This window comes from Leptidea sinapis, chromosome 21, assembly GCF_905404315.1.
Source record: "Leptidea sinapis chromosome 21, ilLepSina1.1, whole genome shotgun sequence".
Classification (NCBI taxonomy): Eukaryota; Metazoa; Arthropoda; class Insecta; order Lepidoptera; family Pieridae; genus Leptidea; species Leptidea sinapis.
In genome coordinates this window covers 7,618,614-7,645,514 of record NC_066285.1, presented here as the reverse complement: position 1 = coordinate 7,645,514, position 26,901 = coordinate 7,618,614, and the positions used below count along the sequence as shown (strand labels likewise).

Here is a 26,901-nt window from a genome sequence, read left to right as displayed (position 1 = left end):
ATACAATGTCAAGAATGCAAAATAAATTATTTATGAAATGCTGAATTGGAATGCTTCTTTGGGCCCACCCATCCTTTCATAATATTTACGAGACTGTTAACATCATATTCGCGAATATAGCCCTAATTAAAATGTTTTCTCTTTTTGTTTCATAGAAACTTAATATAGTAGGAAAGGATAGAACAAGTTACAGAATTCGTATATTTGGGTAGCAGTATGTTTACAAGAGACGGAAGATATGAAGGTGATATTGAAAGGAAAGTGACTGCGGGAAACTTTTCATGCCTTTATAAACGGTCAGACTGTGCCAATAGAAGCGCGAATGACTGTACATAATGGAGTGCTTGTCGTCATCTTAATATATGGAAGTGAGAGTTGGGTATGGCAGAAGAAGCATAAAAGCAGAATTAACGCAGTTTAGATGCGATCACTGCGTAGTATGTATGGGGTAAGACTGACTGATAGAATTCCGAATGCGGTAATACGAGTGCGCTGTGGTTTGAAAGAGGATGTTGTGACTAGGGCTGAAAAAGGAATGCTGAAATGGTTTGGCCACGTGGAGCGAATGAGTGAAGAAAGAAAGACGCATCAAATATATAAGTGTGTGTCGGCAAGTCAGTCGCGGAGACCTCGTAGAACATTCGTCGACCAAATTGGGGACGTTTTGAGAAAAGGAGAGGTCCGAAGCACCCGCAACCGGCGAGCATGTATGAAAAGAGTAATAGGATAGAAGCAAATGGAATTCTATTGTCTCTGCCTACCCCAACATACATACATACCTAAACTCACCCCACAAGGCTTGAATTTAGGTATGTATGTATGTATGTAAACTTAATATATGATTTGTATTGACTCTTTTGAATTTTTATGGATATATGATTCTTAGTATTTTCTTTTGATTAACGTTACAGTTAATTAGTTAATACATACGAGCTTAAAATTATCTAACACCTGGGATCCAATATATCCTTCTTTGCACCAGTGGGAGGCTCCTTTGCACAGGATGCCGGCTAGATTATGGGTACCACAACGGCGCCTATTTCTGCCGTGAAGCAGTAATGTGTAATCATTATTGTGTTTCGGTCTGAAGGGCGCCGTAGATAGTGAAATTACTGGGAAAATGGGACTTAACATCTTATGTCTCGAGATTACGAGCGTAATTGTAGTGCCGTTCAGAATTATTAGGTTTTTCAAGGGCATTGCATTGTAATGGGCAGGGCGTATCAATTACCATCAGCTCAACAACTTGTTCATTTCGTCCCTTATTTTCATAAAAAAAAACTACAATCTAAAACTATTTTGAACTTGTATGAACAATGCTGTCATTGTCGAAGTTCATAAAAGTGGACCTCGAAAAGAATTTTGATATACAAATACCAATAAACGGCAGTGTATGGCGGAGGTGTTTTTGTACAATTAACACTATCATAAATATAAACATTTATTGATATAGTAACATTGGTATTCCATAAACCTTGACAATTTTGATAAGTCAAGGTACGATCTAATCCATTGTTTACGGTAAGGTGTTAAGGTAACATCAGCGCCATCTTTATTCACAGCATGATCTATCATTTAACTTAATTGGTATTATGAATTGCTATTACAAAGCGTAGGTCTGATCTGTAGGTTGAAATATTCATTATTCTATGAGGTCAGGAGTCAGACATGATACGTGACCGATTCAGACGTGCTCATTCATAATCATAAAGCGAAAGTTCAAAAATGTTCTTGAATCTAGTACGTATGTCGTTTATGAAGTGGGAGGCTCCTTTGCACAGGATGCCGGCTAGATTATGGGTACCACAACGGCGCCTATTTCTGCCGTGAAGCAGTAATATGTAAGCATTACTGTGTTTCGGTCTTAAGGGCGCCGTAGCTAGTGATATTACAAGGCAAATGAGACTTAACAACTTATGTCTCAAGGTGACGAGCACATTTGTAGTGCCGCTCAGAATTTTTGGGTCTTTCAAGAATCCTGAGCGGCACTGCATTGTAATGGGCAGGGCGTATCAATTACCGTCAGCTGAACGTCCGGCTTTAATTAAAGTTAAAAGATCTAGATAAAGTCTCTTGCTGTTAGACAACCGATAAAAACAGGCCAGGTATATTAGTTTAGTGTGCGTGACATGCTACGTCTTAGACTAAATCCTCAAAATAGAGGTTAGTTCTAAATACAATTTTTTTTCCGCGTTTTCACAGCTGTCATAGTCTATCTAGATGTATAAATGATCTAAGATTTTGAGGTTATAAAAGGTAACCCTTTAAAATAAATCAAATCAAATCAAAATCACTTCATTCATGTAGGTCAATTAGTTTACGGATAAACTACAGTTCATTAAAAAAAAACACGGGATAAGTTCGATAGACATCAACATGTCCATATATCTTATATCTTTAAACGAGCAATTCTTGTATATATATATATAATCTGAATCTCGGAAACGGCTCCAACGATTTTCATAAAATTATATATGCAGGGGATTTCGGGGGTGATAAATCGATCTAGCTAGGTTTCAATTTAAAAAAAATGGTTTTATCCATGTTTGAATGAGAAACAGCTAAAATAACATTAGAATACAAAGGTAAATTTCGCCACTATATACAAGACTATTATAGCTCAGATGGGACATTGGGTGATCCGGAAAGCAGACCCCGGTTCGAATCCAGATGTCCTATTAGTTTTTTTTTTGTTCAAGTTTTGTACATTCTTAAAAATCCGAGCAAGGCTCGGTCGTCCGGATATTTTTACTATAAACACAAAATTTAAATGAACTCTACACTATTCTGAAGTGTAACACCAAGCAAAACTGCAGTAATAACGTTCTGAGATTAACATTCTTTATAAAATGCAAGAACAATTTCAAGACAAAGCAGTTTATTGAAGCATGGAAAGGGAAAAGGATGTTTTAACCTCCCGCTTTTAATCAGTGCTTGAGGTTAATTGATTTTTTTCGCTCCTTGCAATAATTATTAAAGATATTTCATAGTTACATTCTGTTTTAAAATTTAAATAGGTTCTTCTTTTGAGAAGAGAACAATTAGTTATCATTATAATTATTATAGTAAATTACTGTTATGTATACGTAACAGTGTTATAACACTAGAAATAAGGGATTGCTTGTAACTAATTTTAGTACGCTTCATAAGATACATAATAGCTTTTAGGGTAAATGAATACACTTTTATAATAAAGTCCCAGCCACTGTTCAGGCATTATCTATAAATTAATTTAAATGTTTTATTAAAAAATGGTTCTGTTGTAAATCTTACAACTCCACAGCTGAATATCTAAGTGATCGGACAGTCACTAGATTATGATGATTGTATAGCAATAATCATGACAGTACAATATTGTGTATTTTATTAAAAAGAGCGCAAAAAAAGAATACTGAGAGATTCTTGCGCCGCTTTTTCTCTCCCAGAGCGCCATTTGTCTCCGAAGCGGTGGTAGTGTTAGAATTGACATCAAAAAGAATTCTTAAGGAAAGACTTTTGAAAATGTAAATGCCTATTATGCCTTTATGCCTAATACAACATTTTCAAAAGTATTAAAATATCTTATTAATATCTGATGTGTACGTTCTATAAATATAAAACTCTAAGACGGAGTTGGCAATTTCTTAGCAATAGGCAGAGACCCCTATATTTATATCCTTAGATCAAGGTTTGGTCTCCGCTGCGCTCCAACTACATACCGCACTACATAAGAACAATAGCTTTTTTATTACGGCAACTATTAGATGCTTGTGTGCGTGGCATCTTGACACTCAATGGCATCTTTCAAATTTTGTATCACACGCTTCGTGTTATTTTACATTGAAATTAATAAAATACAAAATACTTACTGATGATTTGTGATCCCAGTGTCATTCTTATTTCTTTTAGTATTATTTTTACAAAGTCTTACTACTTAACCCGGCATTATAGTTTCAATTATCAGCAAATTTTAACAGAACATGATATGGCACGTCAACGTAACACATTGTTCGAGACTGGCTCGAGTACAGCCACTTAGGCCAGGTGCCGCACTTTGTGACTACGCCTGTGGTATCTAGTTGGAGCGCAGCGGATACTGATCCTTAATCTAAGATGCTAGAAATATTTGTGCTGGGACGCGGTCGCTTGAATAGAGTAATTTTTTTTTTCAATGAGGCATATTGGTCCAATCTCTCAAGAGAAATATATAATTTGAGTAATTTTTATTAAAGCCTAGCTGACCCGACAGACGTTGTTCTGTATATAATAAATAAAATAATGTTTTAATATAAATTTGACAATAACATCAAAAATTACTTCGTAAAATATGCACTCTGCTGTCGTTTATGGACACATCAAAGGAAAAACAAATTTGTTGTTTTTATTTAATTTAGCAGCATTTTCCTATTTATTCACCTTTTAAACCTTCTCTGGACTTCCATGAATAATTCAAGACCAAAATTAGCGCAAATCGGTACAGCCGTTCTCTAGTTTTAGCGATACTAACGAACAGCAATTCTTGTATATATAGATTATAAGATTAGTAACTTTAGCTAGTAACAGAGGTAAATGATATTAGAGTTCTGACATTTTGTATAGACACAACCGCCGCGCCACCTTATGGCGTGAACTGTACTCCACCTTTCACCTTAGAATATAAATTATTGTAATAAGGTACTGACATTCTAAAAGTAATTCATTATATTTAAGTTATTGCATTGCTGTTTGTAAATTAACGTAACTTCTAAATGTGTTCTAATTAAGCAAGTATTGCTGTTTTGTGGATCTGTAATAACTCTGCAACAATCCGATAGATGGCGATGTAGGCTAGTTGTTACAATTATAATCTATACTAATAAATCCGTTCTTTTTGAATCGGTTATACTGCGAAAACTACTGAACCGATCGGAATAGTACTTATACCATAAAATGAAGCGTGTTTCGGAGTAGGTAAAGTATATTTTATGTTGGTTATTGCTTATTAAGAACCTATATTTTTTGCACAAATAATGTACACAAAAATTAATGAACGATGCAGGACTGGAACCCGCGACCTCTCGTGTTCCGCGCACCGTTCGCGTCTCACACGGAACGCGAGAGGTCGCGGGTTCGAGGTCCTGCACCGTTCATAAAATTTTGTTTACAAATTTTATTTGCGTAATTTATCCCAGAAGTGAGGGTTATCACTTTAAAACATAACAAATTGTTTAAATTTTTTGACTTAGGAATACCTAACTAATTAATAAATTAAAATACAAATACCTAATTCTGTCAATTACATATGACAATTCATTTTATAAGGGAAGTTACGTTCTATTACTTGCATTGAGTCACTGAGCACAAATTCAAGATATCTATTAACACTTCTTTGACAAAGAAGGCTTATATAGTATAGAAGATTATGTAGAGGATAATGATGCATAGATCTTGTCTGGGTCTCCGCAATTGTAAAATTGTATAACGTTATATTAAGGCGACACTAAATGCCGGCGACCTTGAGCGATATGAGTTCACGGTTCCTATGTAACAAAGCCAATATTTTAAAAATTCTTGCATCGAAAATGTAACATTTTAACAGGCGCAAACAGTTTAATTGCTTACAATCCTCATTATTGATTACTAATTTGAATAAATGTACCTACACAAAAAAAGTAAAAGCTATAAAAACAACTTTTATGAGAGTAGTTTACTAAACAAATGCATCATGCCGAGAAAAAAACTTGTTTAACTGAAAAGAAAACTGGTAGTTCATAATACACTGGCCTTCAAAAGTAAGTATCACACTTTTAAAATTGGGATAACGTTTTAAGTTCACAAGATATACTTTCGAATTAAAAAGGACTCCAAAGAGAATTTAATTTTGTACATAAAAACTTTATAGTCGGTAACCTTCTTTTAAGATTTGGCTGAAAAAAAACTTCAAAAACAAAACCATTCCTTTTTCAAAGTGGACGTTTCCGAATTACAATTTTACCATTCACATTTTTCTTTCTGTTTTAAATTTTTTTCAAGATCGATGGGTCTTGTTTTAAAAATTTATGCTAAAAAGCATATATTTATTTATCAAGCCTCTTTCAGTTGAAGGATGTGCTAGGATCATGGCTTTTCTGGAACTAGGCATCAGTATGCGTCGCACTGCAAGAATGGTGGGTGTGACGGTACGTACGGTCCAGAAGGTAAAGCGAAGGTACGAAGAGACAGGACACCATCTGAGGAGACCTTGTAATGGCAGACCCAGGTGTACCAGTGCTCGAGAAGATCGTTATATTATTTCCACTGTGTTAAGAAATCGCCACCAAAATGCAGTTGAAGTCCAGCAACAGCTACTTCAGACCCGGAGGGACTACATTAGTGACAGTACAGTGAGAAGAAGCCTTGCTGAAGCAAATTTGAAACCCCGAAGACCAGCGAGTGGCCCAAAACTCGAAAGACAGTATCGAGTAGCGAGACTGCGATACGCCCGTGAACACATGCAGTGGGATGAAGAAGAATGGTCAAGATAATGTTTGCAGATGAGTCTCGATTCTCCCTTTACACTTCTGATGGAAGGCGAAGTGTTGACAGGCGACCTGGTGAGCGATACCTTCAAGCCTACATGTATGGGCTGGCATATCTTCAGAAGGTCGCATAGAGCTAGTAGCCATAGAAAATGGCACCCTCACTGGGCAAAGATATGCTCAAGAGATTCTCAATGAGTATGCAGGGCCATATTTAGCAAATATGGGTGATGGATCGATGGTGATGCATGATAATGCCCGGCCACACACGGCTCATATCGTACAAGAGTATATTCAGGAGGACGGTATCAGCGTGATGGCTTGGCCATCAAGAAGTCCTGATCTCAACCCGATTGAACACGCCTGGGAAGAGCTTGGGAGGCTAGTCAGAAATCGCAGACCACCACCTACTACCCTCAGGGCACTAAAGCAGGCCCTGGTAGAAGAATGGGAGAATATTCCCCAACATCGGCTCCGAAACCTAGTGTTCAGTATGCCAAACCGACTCGAAGCTGTAATCAGAGCTCGAGGAGGCAATACCAGTTATTAAAAATTAAATAACATGTAATACATTTTAGTTGAATTTTTTTAGACTAAACTAAAAATGTCTATTTTCATTGTTTTATCTTTTTTAAGTTAAAAATGTTACTAATGTATAATTTTAGTTTCTAAGAATTAAAGCCTATAAAATTTGCAACAAAATGTTTTTAATCTTAAGTCTCTACCTTCAAGAGTCTCTATCTTAAGAAAAAAAATTAATTTGAAAAGTGTGATACTTTTGCAGGCCAGTGTAGTTCTGGAGTGTTAACTTTAACCAACAGCAAGCATTAGCAACCTATAAGTAAGACTTAAGGGTATGTGTAACAGGATAAAGTAGTGTTCGTAGCTCCAAATGCTAAATTTTCACCTCAGAACTTGTCTAAAAACACCTTGATTGTGAGTTTTCTGTTTACCCTTCGCCTTAAGTAGGCTAAGTTGTTATATGACTTAAAAGATGGGCTGGGAGTTTCTTATCAGTTCTTCTCCTCATGTCGAAGCCCCTTTACGAACTTATGTAGCTTCATGACGTATACCAAGTGTTGTTGCAATATGTTATGTTATTGAAATAAAATACTTTTAAAGGATTAAAACGCGTGTAATTGTAACGGTTTTACATTAGATGTTTGCGTAAAAGTCCCCTTGAAAACGAGATCTGGAAAGGTCTTGAAACGTCGGGTTAACTAAACGAAAAATGTAACTCTTACGCAAACATCTACCACCTTATTCATAATGGTCCGCTAACTTTAAACAGCCGCTTAGGGGTGTTTTTTCTCATTCTGACTTAGGTCAATAGAAGAAGACAGAGTGAGAATTAGCAATGCTTTAAGTTAGCAGACTATTATGAATAAGGGGGCTAATGTAAAACCGTTACAATTACACGCGTTTTAATTCCTTAAAAGTATCAATGTGTACTCGCGTTAACTATGTTATGTTATTGTCACTTCCTACGGTAAATATATAAATAATACAAACTTCTAAGTTGCCTCAACATTCGCCATAAAATATATTTTTCCAATTACTAGATTAAAATAACTTTACTCGCAGGTACAAAAGTATCAGCTAGAAGTAGTCTTATAACAACTTTTTCTCTTTATGGCTTTGTTTACTCTCTGTATTAGTTCAAGTTGGGGAGTTTCATATTCGAGATTTATGTTATTATGATCATTTCAAGCGAATTCCGCTCTATAAACCCAGTAAATAAGATATATAATATTTTTATCACTCTTTTTGTTATATTTTGGGATATGTAGGATTGGTTGGTTTTCGTAGTTTTCAATAGAATATTAGAACAGGTTAAATAAACAGTTCTTTAGGTGGTAACATCTTTGCGAAGGCTTACAATACTCGGAACCGCTAGGACGGAACCCGAGAGGTCGCGAGTTCGAGTTCCGCATCGTTCATAGATTTTGGTTACAAATTTATGTTTTTATTTTTTATATTGTTTTTGTTTATATTGACACACTTTTACACAAATTATTTTGCCCCAAACTAGGCATAGCCTGTACTATGGGTACAAGACAACGATATATTTAATACAATATACTTACTTAAACATACATAAATACATTTAAACATCCATGACTCGGAAACAAACATCCATATTCATTATATAAATGCTTGCACCTACCGGGATTCGAACTCAGGACCTGTAGCTTAGTAGGTAGGATCGCTAAGCACTCGGCTATACAGGTCGGCACATAATAACAGACAATTTTTTACTTGAGAAATTAACTATTTAGTTACGTGAGACTCAGGAAGACTTGGGTTATTGATTATTGCTTTGAGGTCAACTAATGGCCCTCTTTATTCTTATGATCGATTTACAAGATTTACTGAACAGCTTTCACTTAAAATAATATATGCTCCTGTCTTCAAGGAAAGAAAGAAAGATTTTTTCGTATAAGTAGTTTTGTACAAATTCAAATATTTTTATTCAAAATAGGATGTGACATCACTTATTGAAAGTCAAAAAAAACTACCACTCATTCCAAAATGAATGCCTCAGACCGGAGAAGAACGGGCGCAACAAACTCAGCGAATTTTTTTTTTCATCGAATAAATATGTGTACAAAGTAATAATGTACAATTAAACTTATTATTTAATAGCCTGAGGGCGGTCACTCCATTCCCAATCTATGGTATCATTAAGAAAGTCATAAATGTTATAGTAACCTTTACCACACAAACGTTTTTTAACAATTCTTTTGAATAACGTAATACTTTTGTTTTGAACATTTTCTGGGATCTTGTTGTAAAAGCATATACATCGCCGCACAAAAGACTTACTAACTTGACTTAGCCGAGTAGTAGGCATCGTCAGCTTATGTCTGTTCCTGGTGTTAACATTATGGTTATGACAGTTTCTGGCAAATTCACTTATGTGCCTGTGAACATACATTACATTATCAAGAATATATTGAGAAGCAACATAAAAGATATAAGATAAAAATAAATATAAGATTGATAAACAAGCAAAAAACAAAAAAAGACTTCTATATACGATTCAAAAAATAGTCCCAACACACCATGTTTGCTGGTTTGAAAACCAACGCTGGTCTTGCGTTGGGCCATTTTGTGACATCACAAAAAATATTTTGACATAAATTAAAAGCAAATCTTTTTAATGGCGGAAAACTCAAAGTAACGTGGTATAAAAACTAAATCTTATAAACTTACATAATGTTATCTAATTTAAAATTAATGTTTTAAGTGTCTGATATAATTAACGATGGGCAATGAATGAGTTTGAACGTTCTACTTGTATACTCAGTGGCCGCATATATAGTTAATTTAATTCAATTTCGTCTTCACACTAAGAAACATTTTTACGAATTTTTTATTAAACTGAAGAGTTTTTTGTTTAAAAATGCACGCTCATCTATGTATCTAGCTTTACTTTGAAAATTATTTTTTTATTAATAGTTCTTTTTTAATGGAAAAGGAGGACAAACGAGCGTACGGGTTACCTGGTGTTAAGTGATCACCTCCCCCCACATTCTCTTGCAACACCAGAGGAATCACAGGAGCTTTGCCGGCGTTTGAGGATAGTTTATGCGCTTTTTTTGAAGGTACCCATGTCGTATCGTCCCGGAAACACCGCACAAGGAAGCTCATTCCACAACTTTGAAGAAAGCTCCTTGAATACCGCACTGCGGAGGACCGCCACACATCCAAATGGTGGGGATGATATCCTAATGTATGGCGTATCGTGCGAAGGTGGAATTCGGCGGCAGGAATCAGGTGAAACAGCTCATTGGGAACTTCCCTTGATAAATGCGGCTGAAGACACACAATGAAATGACGTCTCTACGCAACGCAAAGTGATTCAGCCATTCACAGAGCTGACAATTCGAGCTGCTCTGTGTTTCACGCGGTCAAATAGATCGAGCTGATACTGGGGTGCGTTAGACCAAAAATGACAGCAGCACTCCACATGTGGACGACTTCTATAGGTTATTTCGCTTTTTTCCATAACCGCTAGCTAATCTGAAGTTGTAGCACGTAATTGTAGTTTGACAAGATGATGAGGTGCTATCGATTTGCTTTTTCACGTGATCTGACTAAATAGATCCCCATCTAAAAATACTGTATATCTTCTACCATATCCTTTAAGATATGCCACAATAACATTTAAATAAAAGTATTTGGTGTAATTCAAAAGCTTTGGTCGCTCAACAAGAGCCAAGCCATAACCGCTATTATTACCACACGAAAATAAGGCTATAAATATTTTGAAATGAAAACTTCTTTAGGGACGTGAAATGAATTTAAAATTCGTAGGACAGACAATTGTAATACTTCTGAAGTGTTAAATATTATGTAATATAAATTGCCATTAAATATTGTATTTAACCACATAAATGCTAGAACTTTTGTACTGTAAATAAAGTTTTCACAAGTTTTCACTTCAGCCGGCACTCCCGTATTTCTTCTACACAGAAGTATTTTAAATAATCCACTAGTGGAATTCCATTCTCTTGTGAAATGAATCTTAACGATATTATTGAAGGGACGATTTGATATTATTTCAAATAATTGAGCCAAATACCATAAGTAATTGTGTTGTTCTTGTGAACAAGAAGATATTCAACTCAATTGAGTGAATACGGGCTATATTCAAATTCAAATTCAAATATTTTTATTCAAAATAGGATGTGACATTCACTTATTGAAAGTCAAAAAACTACCACCCATTCCAAAATGAATGCCTCAGACCTGAGAAGAATGGGCGCAACAAACTCAGCGGGCTTTTTTTTTTACAATTAACTTTTTATTTAATAGCCTGAGGGCGGTCACTCCATTCCCAAACATATACAAACAATATTGTACTAACAAAACACCTCACAGTTCTAATATTATGATAAAAGGTATTAAATTATTAACATAGGGAAGGGGACCGGTCTTATGTATAAAATAATCGTCTTCATCCTTTCGTGAATAATGTATTTACAATATAATTATGTAGGAGCTGTCAAAGTGTATTTAAGAAGGCTTAAGATGGGCTGGTATTTTGATATCGGTTGGGAAATGATATAAATGAAACGTTATATAAGTACTTCATACGACATAACTATCGCCTTAGGTAAAATCATTAATTTTATATATACATAATCCACAGCTCTTAAAATGTTTTAAATATATATATATATGTATAAAAATGAATTGCTGTTCGTTAGTCTCGCTAAAACTCGAGAACGGCTAGACCGATTTGGCTTATTTCGGTCTTGAATTATTTGTGGAAATCCAGGGAAGGTTTAAAAGGTGATTAAATATGCAAATTTGTTTTTCCCTTGATGTGGCCCCGTCGTTTAGAAATCATAATGAAAGAATAGTTTAAAATGAATAACTAATTAGAATTTTTATATATTTCAAATTTTCTCAGGAGGTAAAAAATTAACTTAATTTTAGCTAACTATAGTTGGTAGATTAACTAGTTGGTTTTGACTATTTGGTTGTTAACTATCTATCCATTATCTATAGGTAATGTTTATGTAGATTGATATATCTTAAGTTTTGTCACAAATTAAATTCCTGAACGCAAACAATACTATTTGACGTACATACAAAAGTTGAGGTCTTTTATTAATCGATTGAGGCAGCACGAAGTCTGCCGGGTCAGCTAGTAATAGATAAAAATATGATCTGACAGCCAAAGTCAAAGTCAAATAAACTTTATTCAATTAGGCCTAAACTAAGCGCTTTTGAATTGTCACTACACAAATATTTCTTTTAAATTACTGAATTTGCCGTATGTTCGTAAAAAGTTGAGCTCGTGAGAAGAACATACAAGAAACTCAACGGCCACTCTTTTCAATCAAATAGAGTATTTTACAATGGCTCTAATATACATAACAAATAAGTTTGTAAGGTGCTGCATCCAATATATGTGCCGTGTTTAAATAATATAAAATATTTCATAAAAAGTAATAAAGAATTAACTGTATAAATATAAATTATCGTATATTGGAGGCATCAACCTTCATTCAGCTTGAATTCATTGTTTGTGTAAGGATGCTTCGTGAACATGATGGTCGTGATTACTGTCATAATTAGTAACTGCAGTCCCAAAAGGGGATTAACATTTTTAAAGCCTTAATTTTTTAACAATCAACACAGTAAAACACCATGATTGTATTCGGACAGTCGGTAGTCAGTATATATATATATCAGTGGCTCCTTTGCTCAGGATGCCGGCTAGATTATGGGTATCATAACGGCGCCTATTTCTGCGGTGAAGTAGTAATGTGTAAGCATTACTGTGTTTCGGTCTGAAGGGTGTCGTAGCTAGTGAAATTACTGGGCAAACGAGACTTAACATCTTATGTCTCAAGGTGACGAGCGCAGTTGTATCAATAACCATCAGCTGAACGTCCTGCTCGTCTCGTTATTTACATAAATATATATATATATGTGTGTGTGTATGAGTGTGAATGTGGAAATGTAAATAGGTATGTGTTTGTTTTTTGATTCTGTGTGAGATTATAAGAAAAATGATATTTTATTTAAGGTTAATAATTTGAAATGTTGGAGGAGGGGGTCCACATTAGAAGGAGATTAAATTGCATTAGTAGTAGAGTTATTAAAGTTATATATGTAATTATAAAATATCAAACTAAGTAATTGTGTGTAACTTTTTGTGTAACTATTGTGGAATTAAATAAAGCTATTATATTTCTATTATTATTATTATAATGTGAAATGCAATCAGTTTAAATCTATCGAGATTTCATTCGAAGCACTCAAGAAACAATATCCTAGCACCAAGTATTAATTCTGTTTTGCAGATATTTTCATAGAAATAACGTTTTCATTAGGGAAATCAGTTATTCTATTATGCACAGGCCCGAGTACCTAGTAACTTAATAACATCCCTGACGTTGTATTAATTTGAAAAATGAAAAATATCTCAGCTTCTTACATTAGATTATAATTAAGAGAAATGAAGGAAAGAAAGTTCGGCTTAGCGTGAGTTTGGGAAATTTATAAAAATATATAATTTCGCAACAAGTTTAATATAACTTGAATGCATTTTGTAATTCAGTTTCTCTGAGGATATTTTTTATTATTTGGTTAATTATAGATTATAATCAGATTCATACGGCTTTTTGTTAAGAAAGTATTATGAATGTATACAATAATATAATAAAAGCTGCTAACAGACCCGACAGTACGTTGTCCTGTCCAAATAATATTTATTACTAGCTGAAACCCGCAACTTCTTCCGCGTACACACATGAATAAGCACGTAGTACTTATAAATATCTTTATATCTTAAAAAATTATTAACTTTATATTAAATGAACACATCTCCATACCTTATCAATTAACATAAAAGTAATTTCATAGATAGTCAACAACTGTAAGTAATCCACCAACTATGGTAACCTAAAATTAAGTTTATTTTTTACCTCCTGAGAAAGTTAGAAAGATATAAAAATTCAAATTAGTTGTACATTTTTAAACTATTATTTTTATATGATTTCTGAACGACAGGTACACATCAAAGGAAAATCAAAATCGTTGCTTTTATTTAGTCCAAGCATTTTCATATTTATTCACCTTTTAAACCTTCCCTGGACTTCCACAATTAATTTAAGGCCGAAGTTAGCCAAATTGGTCCACTCATTCTCGAGTCTAGCGAGACTAACGAACAGCAATTAATTTTTATTTTATACTAGCTGACCCGACGTTGTTCCGTATATAATAAATAAAATAATGTTTTTACATGAATTTGTCAATAATATATCATAACATCAAAAATTACTTCGTAAAATATGCACCCTGCTGTCGTAATGAAATTGTTTCACAGCAGAACTGTCAAACCGTGCGTCAATAAATTCTCTCATAGAAATTATGTATGGACACATCAAAGGAAAAATAAATTTGTTGTTTTTATTTAATTTAACAACATTTTCCTATTTATTCATTCTTTTAAACCTTCTCTGGGCTTCCACAAATAATTCAAGACCAAAATTAGCCAAATCGGTCCAGCCGTTCTCAAGTAATAGCGAGACTAACGAACAGCAATTAATTTTTGTATATATAGATAGATGATTTTATGTTTAGGTATGGGATGTAAATACTACGTAATGACAGGCTGCCTAAGTAAAAATTTAAATATAGTTTAGTATGAAACGTGCAGTGATTTGACATAAGTTTGAAATAGTTGTAAATACGGCTAGGTTTGAAAGCGAACTGTTGCTTAAAACGTAGTTAATTTCGGCTATCTCTGTTTTTACAAGATTGTAGCCATCACCTGTCAATCTATCAATAAATGTACCTTTCATACAATCGCTGTTTTCTTACAGAGTTTTGCTAGGCTGGACTATGACAGATCTCACTCTCTCGAAACTCATCACCAGTGGGAGGCTCCTTTGCACAGGATGCCGGCTAGATAATGGGTACCACAACGACGCCTATTTCTGCCGTGAAGCAGTAATGTGTAAGCATTACTGTGTTTCGGTCTGAAGGGCGCTGTAGCTAGTGAAATTACTGGGCAAATGAGACTTAACATCTTATGTCTCAAGGTGACGAGCGCAGTTGTAGCGCCATTCAGAATTTTTGGGGTTTTTCAAGAATCCTGAGCGGCACTGCATTGTAATGGACAGGGAGTATCAATTACCATCAGCTGAACGTCCTGCTCGTCTTGTCCCTTATTTTCATAAAAAAAAACTAAGCACTGGACCATACGGGTCGAGTGTAATAATAATAATTATAATAACTAATACGCTTGCATTTTAGCACGCCCCATAACATATTTTACTTACCGTGTGTGTACAGACTACCGGGAATGATTTGTATCGTGTCCCCACGTTTATTGGCTGTGGTTTCCGGAAGTAGACATTATAGAAAGTGTTGAATTCCAGTACAATCATTGTTAGGGGAGTTCATGGGAATTGATGTCATCGACAACTTTACCCTCAACCTTTATAATAACAGGTTCGCTGTATATTTTGACAGCTGTGATTTATAGTGTGATTACGCTACTATAATTACAAATAGATTAATAGTTTATGATTGTTATTTTTAGTAGTTTTTAGTAGCAGTAGTTTGTTATATGCAAAAAAGTTTGGGCAATATAAATTAATTACGAGATCGTGAATAGGTAGTCGACATTAAGGCCTTTTATCATAAGAACTAATTTATATCATAAAAAAATCTGAAAACTTCGACAAAATGATTTTTACAAAGTATCAAAGCAAACTAAACTAATAAAAGAAATGCTCAAATCTGTCAAACCATTGGCAAATTTAAGAGTGATTAACGAAAAGTAATTGATTTTGATACGTAAAGAATATTATATTTAAATGTCTTGAAAATCCAGAGTAATAAAATGTACACACAAATTTAGCTAGAGATGTGGAGACACTCAGAACTTTCATGTCTAGGAATAATGATGACGCCTTTCAGACAGCTTCATACGTGACAATGAATTAGAGCATGCCACACCGCTTCTTTTGAATTTTTAATGATGGTTAGATCTAGAGAAAAATATAATGCACCATGCGTGTTCACACAGATGCTTTTAACATTTTTAAAGTGGAGGAGGCATAGAAAAGTACTTATACAGGTAAGAATATTGTTATGGGGCAGTGCAGCCATCTTTTTGCTGCCTAGCAAGCTAACTCAGGTCCTAAAGAATCATTAAGAGAAAAACTTAAAGAAATAAATATTTTGACTGATGCTTCTCAATATATTCTTGGAATTAAGGAATTTGCTAGAAACTGTGACAGTAATAATGTTAACACGAGGAACAATTTGTTATGCCTACTACTCGGATAAATCGAGTTAGTAAGTCTTTTATTGGGCGATAAAACCCAGATATGGACAAAACATATGTGCTACGAAATATAAAGGAATTGTTAAAGGTTTTCATAAACGATTTTCGTAATGACATGAAGCGAACAGGCCCAGGCTCTTTAATTATAAATGTTTATTATACGATATTATATTGTAATCCACTTTTTTTTAAGAAAAGCCCGCTGAGTTTCTTGTGCCCGTTCTTCTCAGAGTCTGAGGCAGTCTATTAACAATGGGTGGTAGTTTTTGACGTTCAATAAGTGATTTACGGTGGATCTACAATAATAGCAATCTTATTTAAATGTTCGAAAGAGTAAGGATTCCCACTAACGAATTGATTACAAGAATATCTTTATTTACAATATGTATGGAGTAAAAAGGATAACAACTTTATATTCACTAATTCTGATTGAAAGACTGCACACTAATAAAAAATATCGATGCTCGTGCGAAAAAAATGGTTTTATCCATGTTTGAATGAGAAACAGCTACAATAACTTTAGAATACAAAGGTAAATTTCGACACTATATACAAGACTATAGTAGCTCAGATGGGACATTGGGTGATCCGGAAAGCAGAAAACCCGGTCCGAATCCAGATGTCCTATTAGTTTTTTTTTTTTAATTCAAGTTTGTACATTCTTAAAAATCCGAGCAAGGCTCGGTTGTCCGGATATTTTCTCTTTTAAACAAGATGAATGAGTCTCGTGCCAGATTTTGGCGAGTCAACATGTCCTGAGGATGTCCGAATTGTTTAAAAGACAAATATTGGCGGAATTAAGATTAAATAAAACTCATAACATTTGAATAATATGGAAGTCGTCTTATAGTGATAAATTAGCCCATCAAAAAATTTTATAATTATTATAAAACATTATAACTCAAACGTCAACATTTAAAAATTTTCTATTTTTCTAAACTATTTTTATTGTTACCTTATTATGCTGCCTTACTGATCGTTCAAAATATGTTTTAATGATTCCTTCGTATCTGAAATAAAGAAAATTAGTCATTAGAACCCGATTATTATTTGTACACGAAGATTTTATAAGCATAGTCCAAATATCTATCGTAAGAGTATTAAAAAATGTTTATTTTTTATGAACTTGTAACACCTAATCTGTTTTGAAAAGAGCTCAGAGTTTCTTGCTCATTCTTCTGTGAGGAAATCTGCCTCCCGAATGAGCTGTATGAAAAAAATGGCATAGTTCAAGTGTAATATGATTTACCGATGAAATAAAAATATTTTTGACTTGATTTATCAAAATACTGAGATATGGCTTCAGCAGTTATCTAAAAGATATCTATAGGTCCCGGGTTCGAATCCCGGTAGATGCAAGCATTTATATGATGAATATGGATGTTTGTTTCCGAGTCATGGATGTTTAAATGTATTTATGTATGTTTATATGAATTTATGTATGTAAGTATATTGTATTAAATATATCATTGTCTTGTAACCCATAACACAGGCTATATATGCTTAACTTGGGGCAAGATAATTTTTATCTATGTTTGTTGAAAATGAGAGTTTGCCAGTAGGCGCTATGTGCTAAAACCTTCCCCGCTACACCGCAAAAGTGCACACTCAAAATTATTAATTTTATTACGATAGGACAACAAGTCAAGATCCCCGGAATACGTTGGATGAGGGAGTGTTACAGGATATGTAAATTTTGTGTTTTAAAAGTAAGTAAGCTAAAACTAACTGGGTGGGGGTTCGATAGAAATTTGGTTATTGAATAATAAAAATCAATTATCGACATAACATCTTGGTAATATAGTTTAGAATATATTATTTAATGAAATAATTAATTAAATTACAGAGTGCAGCTCATAGAAACTCTAGGAACAGTGAGTTTGTTCTAAAAACATTTCACTCAAAGTGTTCAAAGTTTGCATAGAAAACAGAAGCCATCACTAACTTATAAACTATTCAAGCCTTCTAATGGAGCTTCAAGTGAAGGCTTTTGAAAACTTGGATACCTTTCAAGATTAACAACTCCCCCATTTTGTTCTTGGATAATTAAAATTTATCTGAAGCGTTGTCAGAATTTTTAATTACAATTTTCAGCGTTTATTAATCACGCCTTCGCTAGGGGTGTTCGTAAACACAGAGGAGAGAAGGGATACATTTTAATTTAATGTTTCAAAAAATCATTTTTACCCAAAATTGTGAATCATAATAATATTATTATTTTTGACACCGTTTGATTTTCATTAATTGGGAAGTTTTCTTTTGTTTTCTTATAACAATTAAATGATATTAACTGTTACTTGTTAAATTAAAGGCCTGCATTAAATTCTGAGGTAGTGATTTAAAAAAAAAACGGGTTGCACTCCGGGAGTGCCGGCAGAAGTGAAAACTTGAATATTAACTGTGTGTATTTTTGATTTTATTGAAATGGTTACGGAATTGTTTCACACGAGTTGCTTTATTTATCAGTGTAAAAGTACAAACAGTTATGTGGTTGTATACAATATTCATTTATTACGCTATCGTACACAAAAATAACAATTATATATAACACAAAAAATTTAACACTTCAGAACTATTACAATTATTTTACATTAAAAAGTATTACTCTCACTAAAATCAATATTCATCCATAATTTACACGACTGAGTTGGGAATTTTCGATCAGGCCACGTGTCCTGACGCGAGTTTAACATTTTATAACCATCTCAAGAAAAGTGCTCAACGCTGCTTAAGAAGTTTTCACTTCAAATGAATTCATTTTAATTTATTACTGAGACTTCAATAAATAAAAATAAAAAATAAATGTATTTTTATTTGTAATAAGAGTAATGGCCATAGTAGATTTCAATTATAATATTCCTTTTTATAGAATTCTAAGATTAAGAATCTTTTATAGATTGATAAGCCCGGTGCCTTACCTTACCTTAAAAAATGTGTTCCAATAATTGCATACATATATACAAAATTTCATATCAACTCGGCCTGTGCTACAAAAGATAAAAACACTGCCACCAGCGCCACCTATCCGGCATTTACGTAACTATGTCGTCGTAATGTTCATCGTCGGTAGTGGTCGCCCTTTATATCTGTGCTAAGTTTCATTTCAATTGGGCTAACATACACATACATACATGCACCCAAATTTTCGTTGATAAGTATAGATTATTTAACAATCATTTTTTTATATATTTAAATTACGTGACACGTTGTTTGTCCGCGATGGACTCCTAAACTAATGAACGGATTTTAATGGGGATTACTTCATGGAATGCAGTTTGGTCCAACTTGAGAGATAGGATAGTTTTTATTTCGATTTGGGACCCATAATTATTTTTATTTCCAATATTTGTTTTGTATGGACATTTTATGTTTGAGAGAATTTACTGACGCACATTTTGACATTTTTACTGTGAAACAATTTCATTATAACAAAAGGAATCATTTTTACGAAATAATTCTTGATGTTTTGAAATGTTATTGACAATTTCCTATAAAACAGTATCTACAGAACAACGTCTGTCGGGGCAGCTGGTGGTAATATATTTTTAAGACATTTTTATTTATTAAGATGGTTACTGATACGTGTAGGCAATACAATCACCAAATATTTTTAACAGCACATACATGATCACAGACAGAGCGATAGAGCAGGTCTTGTCGTTTAGGGAATAATGCGTGACGGGTGATGTCAGGTCACGTGGAGCTCGTGTGGAGTGACACAGCCTCGACACGCTACGTGACAAAGAATAATGACCGCCAAATGAAGCGTGCTAGCTGAGTGGAATCGAAATGCGCTTGACGCAATTGCATTAAGTGGTGAAAGATACACGCAATGAACCTTATTGTGTCATTGTTTTTGTATGCTTTTATTAACTTTATGAGGCCCTGTTTCTGTGAAATGGAAAGATAACCTCTATTTTGAGCAACACACTAACACAAAGTGACATACAAATCGCGAGTGTAAGACGTAGCTTGTCAAACACACTAAATTAATAATACTGGCTTGTTTACATTGGTTGTCTGGCAGCAAGTTATCTAACGGCCGTTCCCAATATACTATCTACAGATAGAGATAAATTACTACCTTCTACTGTCAATAATTTGAAGCTGTCCCAATATACCCGATAAGTAATTCTTGCAAGTCGTCTTACGGCCGTTCACAATATTCAGTCTATCTCTTACTTGAGATAAAAATCGTAACTATCGTTGACTTTTCTGTCCAAATAAACTTATCGACGGTAACTCACCTTATCCGTACACGATGTCTGGCAATGGAACGACGTATAGCTTACCAACGATAGAAGTTTGTATGGAAAAATGATTTGTTTTGTTTGAATAAATAAGTAAGTAGGCATTTGTTCCTCGATATCGCATATCGAATGTATAACTACATTCAAGCAGCGTCGTTCGGCAATACAATCAAAACTCAATTCCGAATCGGTTGTGAGTTAGCCTATTATCTCGCAATCCCTCCTGATTACTGACACTCCGAAAACGAGACAATAGTGACGGGAACTCGTTCAAGTTGCATCAATCGAATTCGATTACAATATTTGATCGGAATATAATAATACACGTCGTCGTAGTGGTAGAATAACGCACTTTGAATCATAATAAATATATATTATGACTGAAGCCCAAACTGAACGTTATAATTTAACGAGGATTTCATTCGCCATCAAGTTATCCCAGACTGTTGATATAACTGTATTGACGACCCATATATCCGAATGGTTAGTGACCCTGACTACTAAGCTAGAGGTCCCGGGTTCGAATGGTGGTAGGGCATTTTTTGTTTTTTGCTTGTATTTGTACAAAACTACTTATACGATTCAATATAAAAAAAATATTCAAGACAGGAGCATATATTATTTTAAGTGAAAGCTGTTCAGTAAATCTTGTAAATCGATCGTAAGAATAAAGAGGGCCATTAGTTGACCTCAAAGCAATAATGAATAACCATAAGTCTTCCTGAGTCTCACGTAACTAAATTGTTAAATTCTCAAGTATGTAATTGTCTGTTATTATGTGCCGACCTGTATAGCCGAGTGGTTAGCGATCCTACCCACTAAGCTAGAGGTCCCGAGTTCGAATCCCGGTAGGTGCAAGCATTTATATGATGAATATGAATGTTTGTTTCCGATTCATGGATGTTTATATGTATTTATGTATGTTTAAGTAAGTATATTGTATTAAATATATCGTTGTCTTGTACCCATAGTACAGGCTATGCCTAGTTTGGGGCAAGATAATTTGTGTAAACGTGTGTCAATATTAATATTATATTATTATAGAATTAATAAGATGAGGAACGAAACCGCGACCTCTCACGTTGCGTGCGAGCACTCTTTCCACTGAGCCAACCGTTCGAGTGACGCGTCGTTTATAAAATTAAATTAGTGTAATTTATTTTTTAAAGTGAGGGTTATCACTTTAAAAAATAATAAATTATAAGGAAGAGGATGCTTTTAATGCTTTTAAATTTCTTTTTTTTTTGTTACTTAAATGGATATTAAATTTCCAATTGGTATGTAAATGGTAGTGGCAATAGTTTAAAATACACAATTTACCAGTGGGAGGCTCCTTTGCACAGGATGCCGGCTAGATTACGGTACCACAACGGCGCCTATTTCTGCCGTGAAGCTGTAATGTGTTAACATTACTATGTTTCGGTCTGAATGGCGCCGTAGCTAGTAAAATTGATGGGCAAATGAGACTTAACATCTTAAGGAGACTATTTAGGAGACAACTTATAGGCGCTATTGTAGTGCCGCTCAGAATTCATGGGTCTTTCGAGAATCCTGAGCGGCACTGCATTGTAATGGGCAGGGCGTAACAATTACCATCAGCTGAACAGGAGATAACTGTCATAAAAAATTTAAGATACCCTATGAAGTCGCGGGTAAAAGCTAGTAAACATTATGTTCGTATAAACTACAAAAATAAAAGATTCAAGGAAAACGTCAAATATAACTCGGGAAATTAAAAACATATGAAGAGTTTGCGCGAGTTCTAGAAATAACATCTCTCACATCCAATTATGTCAATCCACTTAAATTATTTTAAAGTTTTAATGAAATTCAAACTCCACTTCCCCTTTTTCAGCTAATCAATATTGATATACAACAGAAATAGTAGTAGTAGGGAGAAGTAATTTTAATCTTGGAGTAACATTTCATTGCGTCTGTTAATAAGACAGTTACTGTGTTATTACAAATAAGTTAAACATGTGTTGAAGACTTGTTTCAAACAAGTTCTAATAATTATAAATGTATGTCTGTCTGTTGTTTAGCGTTTAACAATCTTTAGACATTGCTTAAATATAAAGATGAGTCGAAGCTTGTCTAAGCTGTGTCTAACGGATAGATCATATTCATATTATGATGACAACTGACAGAAATTTCGTTCCGTTCCGTTTATATTGTACTTAACGACTTTTTAGTTAAACACAAGCTAAACAGAGTTGTAAGAACTGTATGTTGTCATCGATAAGTATGAACAAAATCAAAATTGTCAAATGTCATTGTTTCTATTTTCTATTACGATGACACGCGACGCGAGTGACAGTAACTCTTGAACGCGATCAACAAAGAGGATGTAATATAGAAACTACGTAACAAGAGGTGGGACTGCCTAAGTTTAAATTTTAATTTAGTTTAGTATGAAACGTGCATTGATTTGACATAAGTTTGAATTAGTAGTAATTCAGTATGGCGATTGGCGACGAAATATAATCCGGCTAAGTTTGAAACGTAGCGGATTTCGGCTTTCTCCGTTTTTTTACAAGATTATAGCCGTCATCTGCCAATCTATTAATGACTGCACGTTCCATACAATCGAGTGAATCGCTTTTTTTAGAGTTTTGCTAGGCTGGCGATCAAATATGTTGAATGTCCAAAATTCGACAGTCCATTAAAAAGCGTTTAGGCTATATCCGAGTTTGGTTTGTGTTGGTGAAATCAGAATTGAATCTGTAATCTCGTTTACAGGCGTAAGCTTAGTTCAATGTGTTCTAATCGCGTCTTACGTCAATGGTATGATCGAGGCTTACGGCAGTTTCCAATATACTATCTACAGATAGAGATAAATTACTACCATATTTTCATTATTATAACACTAGAAATAAGGGATTGCTTGTAACTAATCCTAGTAGGCTTCATAAGATACATTATAGCTTTAAGGGTAAATGTATACACTTCTATAATAAAGTTCCAGCCACTGTTCAGGCAGTATCTATAAATAAATTTAAATGTTTTATAAAAAAATAGCTCTGTCGTAAATCCTATTACTCCACTGCTGAATATCTAAATGATCGGACAACCTGGGACTAGATTGTGATTATTTTATAGCGATAGAAATGACTGTACAATATTGTATATTTTTATTGAAAAGAGCGCAAAAAAATAATGCTGGGAGAGTTTCTTGCGCCGCTTCTTCTATCTCAGAGCGCCATTTGTTTCCGAAGCGGCAGTAGTATCTAGTAGTTATTAGAAATGACATCAAAAAGAATTCTAAAGGAATCAATTTTAAGAAAATAAATGCCTTTTATGCCTTTAACCTTCTACTGTCAGTAATTAGTTGTCAATAATCTGAAGCTATCCCAATATAAGTCATTCTTATCGCCATAAATTAGGACGCATGAATTGCAATTTCCATAAAAACTTTTATCGCTGGTAAGCTATACGTCGTCCTATTGACAGACAGCGTGTACGGATAACGTGAGTTACCGTCGATAAGTTTATTGGGACAGAAAAGTCAACGATGCTTACGATTTTTATCTCACGTAGGCGATAGACTGAATATTGGGAACGGCCGCTCGTCGCCCTAAATTTCGACAAAGCAATGAACCGATGAAGGGAGGAATTATTTTATTTTTGTATAAAAATAAACATAACAGAATGGAGAAAAATAACACTTGTTGTCGAGTAGTGGAACTATCAAAATAATGTTTCTACACGGCTGTCGGTTTCCAAGTATCAAATTTATTTTTATGTATATTATTATTGTTTGTCGTGAGGATTTTTGTCTCCTTAGGGACTGTTTGTATGCGGACTGGAAAGGAATCACGTGTGGAAAGGAATATCCACTTTAGAAAGTAGCCGTAAAATAATTTGTTTTCCATGTAATATTTATTAGACTAGATAATATAATGTCACTAGTAACTGTATTAAAACTATTTATTTAGTGTTATTTTGTTCATATATTTCGCTTATAGGATGAGCAAAGATCTTATGCTGATGAATAGATTTTATTATTGAGTAGAAAACTTTAGACCGATTATAGAATTTTCTTTTGAATGTATAATTTCAGTATGACCTCTTATATATTTAATCACCTGATAGAATTACCCTGGTGGCTTGCGCACGGGGAAATGAGCTGGTGTGGGACGCGACCTGCATCGACACTCTGTCTCCTTCTCATGTCCAAGTTACGTCAGTTGGTGCTGGGGCTGCTGCTTCGACTGCCGAAGACAGTAAACATCGCAAATATGTTGATCTTCATCTTTGTGCCATTTGGGGTCGAGACACTTAGCCCGTGGGGCTGCGAGGCGCAAAGAATGTACAAAAATCTATGGGCTTCAATAGGGGACCGGAAATTCATCAGCCTAGCTATTCAACCCGAAAATGTTGCCAGTATTCTAGGTACACATCCAGGTAATGATAGTTTTAAGACAATGTAATCACTAGTATTGTAAATATAGTTATAAGAATTGTTTTGTATGAATAAATATCCCCTTATTTAAATCATGTTTTAAAAGAAGCATGACCTCATTTGCTGAGCACTGCTTTTAAGGTTAAATATGTAGAAATATGAACTCTAAATAAATATAAAATCTTCTTTAACGTGGCGTAAAGTTTCTAAAGCAACACTGTAGTAAGTATAACAGGCGGAATATAAAGCTCATTTTTATTCTATGCATTAAACGTATTTTCACTCAAAGCGATGAATAAATTTTGTAGACTATCCGTTCAACGCTGTAAATTTTGTTTGGCGTTGGTTACTGCATTTTATTTTATTTCCAGGATCAAATCTTATCAGATTACGTGCTTATTTCGCACCATTGTCTATGTTTTTTTTTCCAGTGGGAGGCTCGTTTGCACAGGAGGCCGGCTATATTATGGGTACCACAACGGCGCCTATTTCTGCTGTGATGCAGTAATGTGTAAGCATTACTGTGTTTCGGTCTGAAGGGCGCCGTAGCTAGTGAAATTACTGGGCAAATGAGACCTAACATCTTATGTCTCAAGGTGAAATTTTTGGGGGTTTTCAAGAATCCTGAGCGGCACTGCATTGTAGTGGGCAGTATTGGGAACGTCTTGCTCGTCTCGTCCTTTATTTTCATATTTCGCAACATTGTCTATGTGGACTCTGCATCATCAGTGATACATTATCCTATGTTAGATTCTGTATTGCCGATGTTCGTAAGTAAACTAGTGTAAAATAGAATAGAAATATCTTTATTATTACTTTATTACATTAAACTCACACTTTTTTTTATTACCATAGGGAATGACAATAACATAACATATTGCAACAGATTAAATTTGAAAACAAAATTTGTGAACGATGCAGGTCTCGAACCCGCGACTTTCCACTGAGCCAACCATTCGAGTGACGTATTGTTGCTAAATCTTGCATCGTTCATAAAGGTGAATGGTGAGAATGGAGCCACATAATTTAAAAATTAAGGAAGCATCGTACAAGTACAAGTTTATATATTAATTATAAACTTAAGTTGATACGATATATATATAAAAATTATTGAGGCGCTAAGATATGGGAGTCAAAAGAAATAAATTATTATAATTTATTAAAAAATAATTCATCTTGCACTATCGGAACGTTTTGCGCAATTGACATATTTTGAAATTGACATTTTTTTGACATGACAGTAATTTTTATATGGATGTTCCGACACCATCAAATTGCCTATACCTACTGAAATCAGTAATTCAGAATAATTCAAAATAAGATCCAATATGATTTGTATCGTTTGTTAAGATACTAAAAACAGTATGTAAGTATCTTTAAAAGATTCGATACCTATTTGAAAAAACAATGGATTGTAAATCCTCAATTACTAGCTGCTGGCCAAACTTCCACATAAATATTATTATATTATCTTTTAGCAGACAGTAATTTGGCATAGAGATAAGATACAAATTATTGATTGAACAAAAGATATTGATTAATAATTTTAGGTTATATTATATTTTAGGTATATCTTTTTTCTTCCACTTTTTTAGACTTACTTACGATTTGCTTATTTGTTAGTTTTGTTACGTTGTACAATTATTAATAAGTTTCCATGATGTACGCCACTTCTTTCAGTGGGTCCCAAAATACATTCATTCTCTCCAACCTCCTTTTGCTTTCAAAATTTAATTTGTCTAATAATTAATCCCATAAGTGAGTGTTATCACTCTAAAAAAATAACAAACTGTTTAGATATGAAAGAGCGACATCTCAAGTTAATTTCCTAATATGCAAATATTGGGGTTGAACAGGTTATCAACTGTAAAGTAGATCATGTAGATGAAGCTACAAGCTGAGAGTTGGATAAGACGTACAAGAAATACCAACGATACGTCACTCGAACGGTTG

The 26,901-nt window shown here is 34.2% G+C and overlaps 1 protein-coding gene and 1 long non-coding RNA gene across 4 annotated transcripts in view; both read right to left on the bottom strand.

Annotated features, from left to right (window-relative positions):
- Positions 1 to 7,863, bottom strand: part of LOC126970484 (uncharacterized) — a 132,687-nt gene extending 124,824 nt beyond the window's left edge. The window contains exon 1 of the long non-coding RNA XR_007730648.1: positions 7,736 to 7,863. This is a non-coding gene — a long non-coding RNA (uncharacterized LOC126970484). The remainder of the gene's footprint in view (positions 1 to 7,735) is intronic.
- The window catches only part of LOC126970443 (uncharacterized), a 182,366-nt gene that overhangs the window by 37,109 nt on the left and 118,356 nt on the right, over positions 1 to 26,901 (bottom strand). For 2 of the 3 annotated variants that reach the window (XM_050816328.1, XM_050816330.1), the window contains exon 3: positions 17,252 to 17,306. The exons of the other annotated variant lie outside the window; for it this stretch is intronic. The gene's annotated coding sequence lies outside the window, so the exon portion shown is untranslated. The remainder of the gene's footprint in view (positions 1 to 17,251; positions 17,307 to 26,901) is intronic. 3 annotated transcript variants of the gene reach the window in all.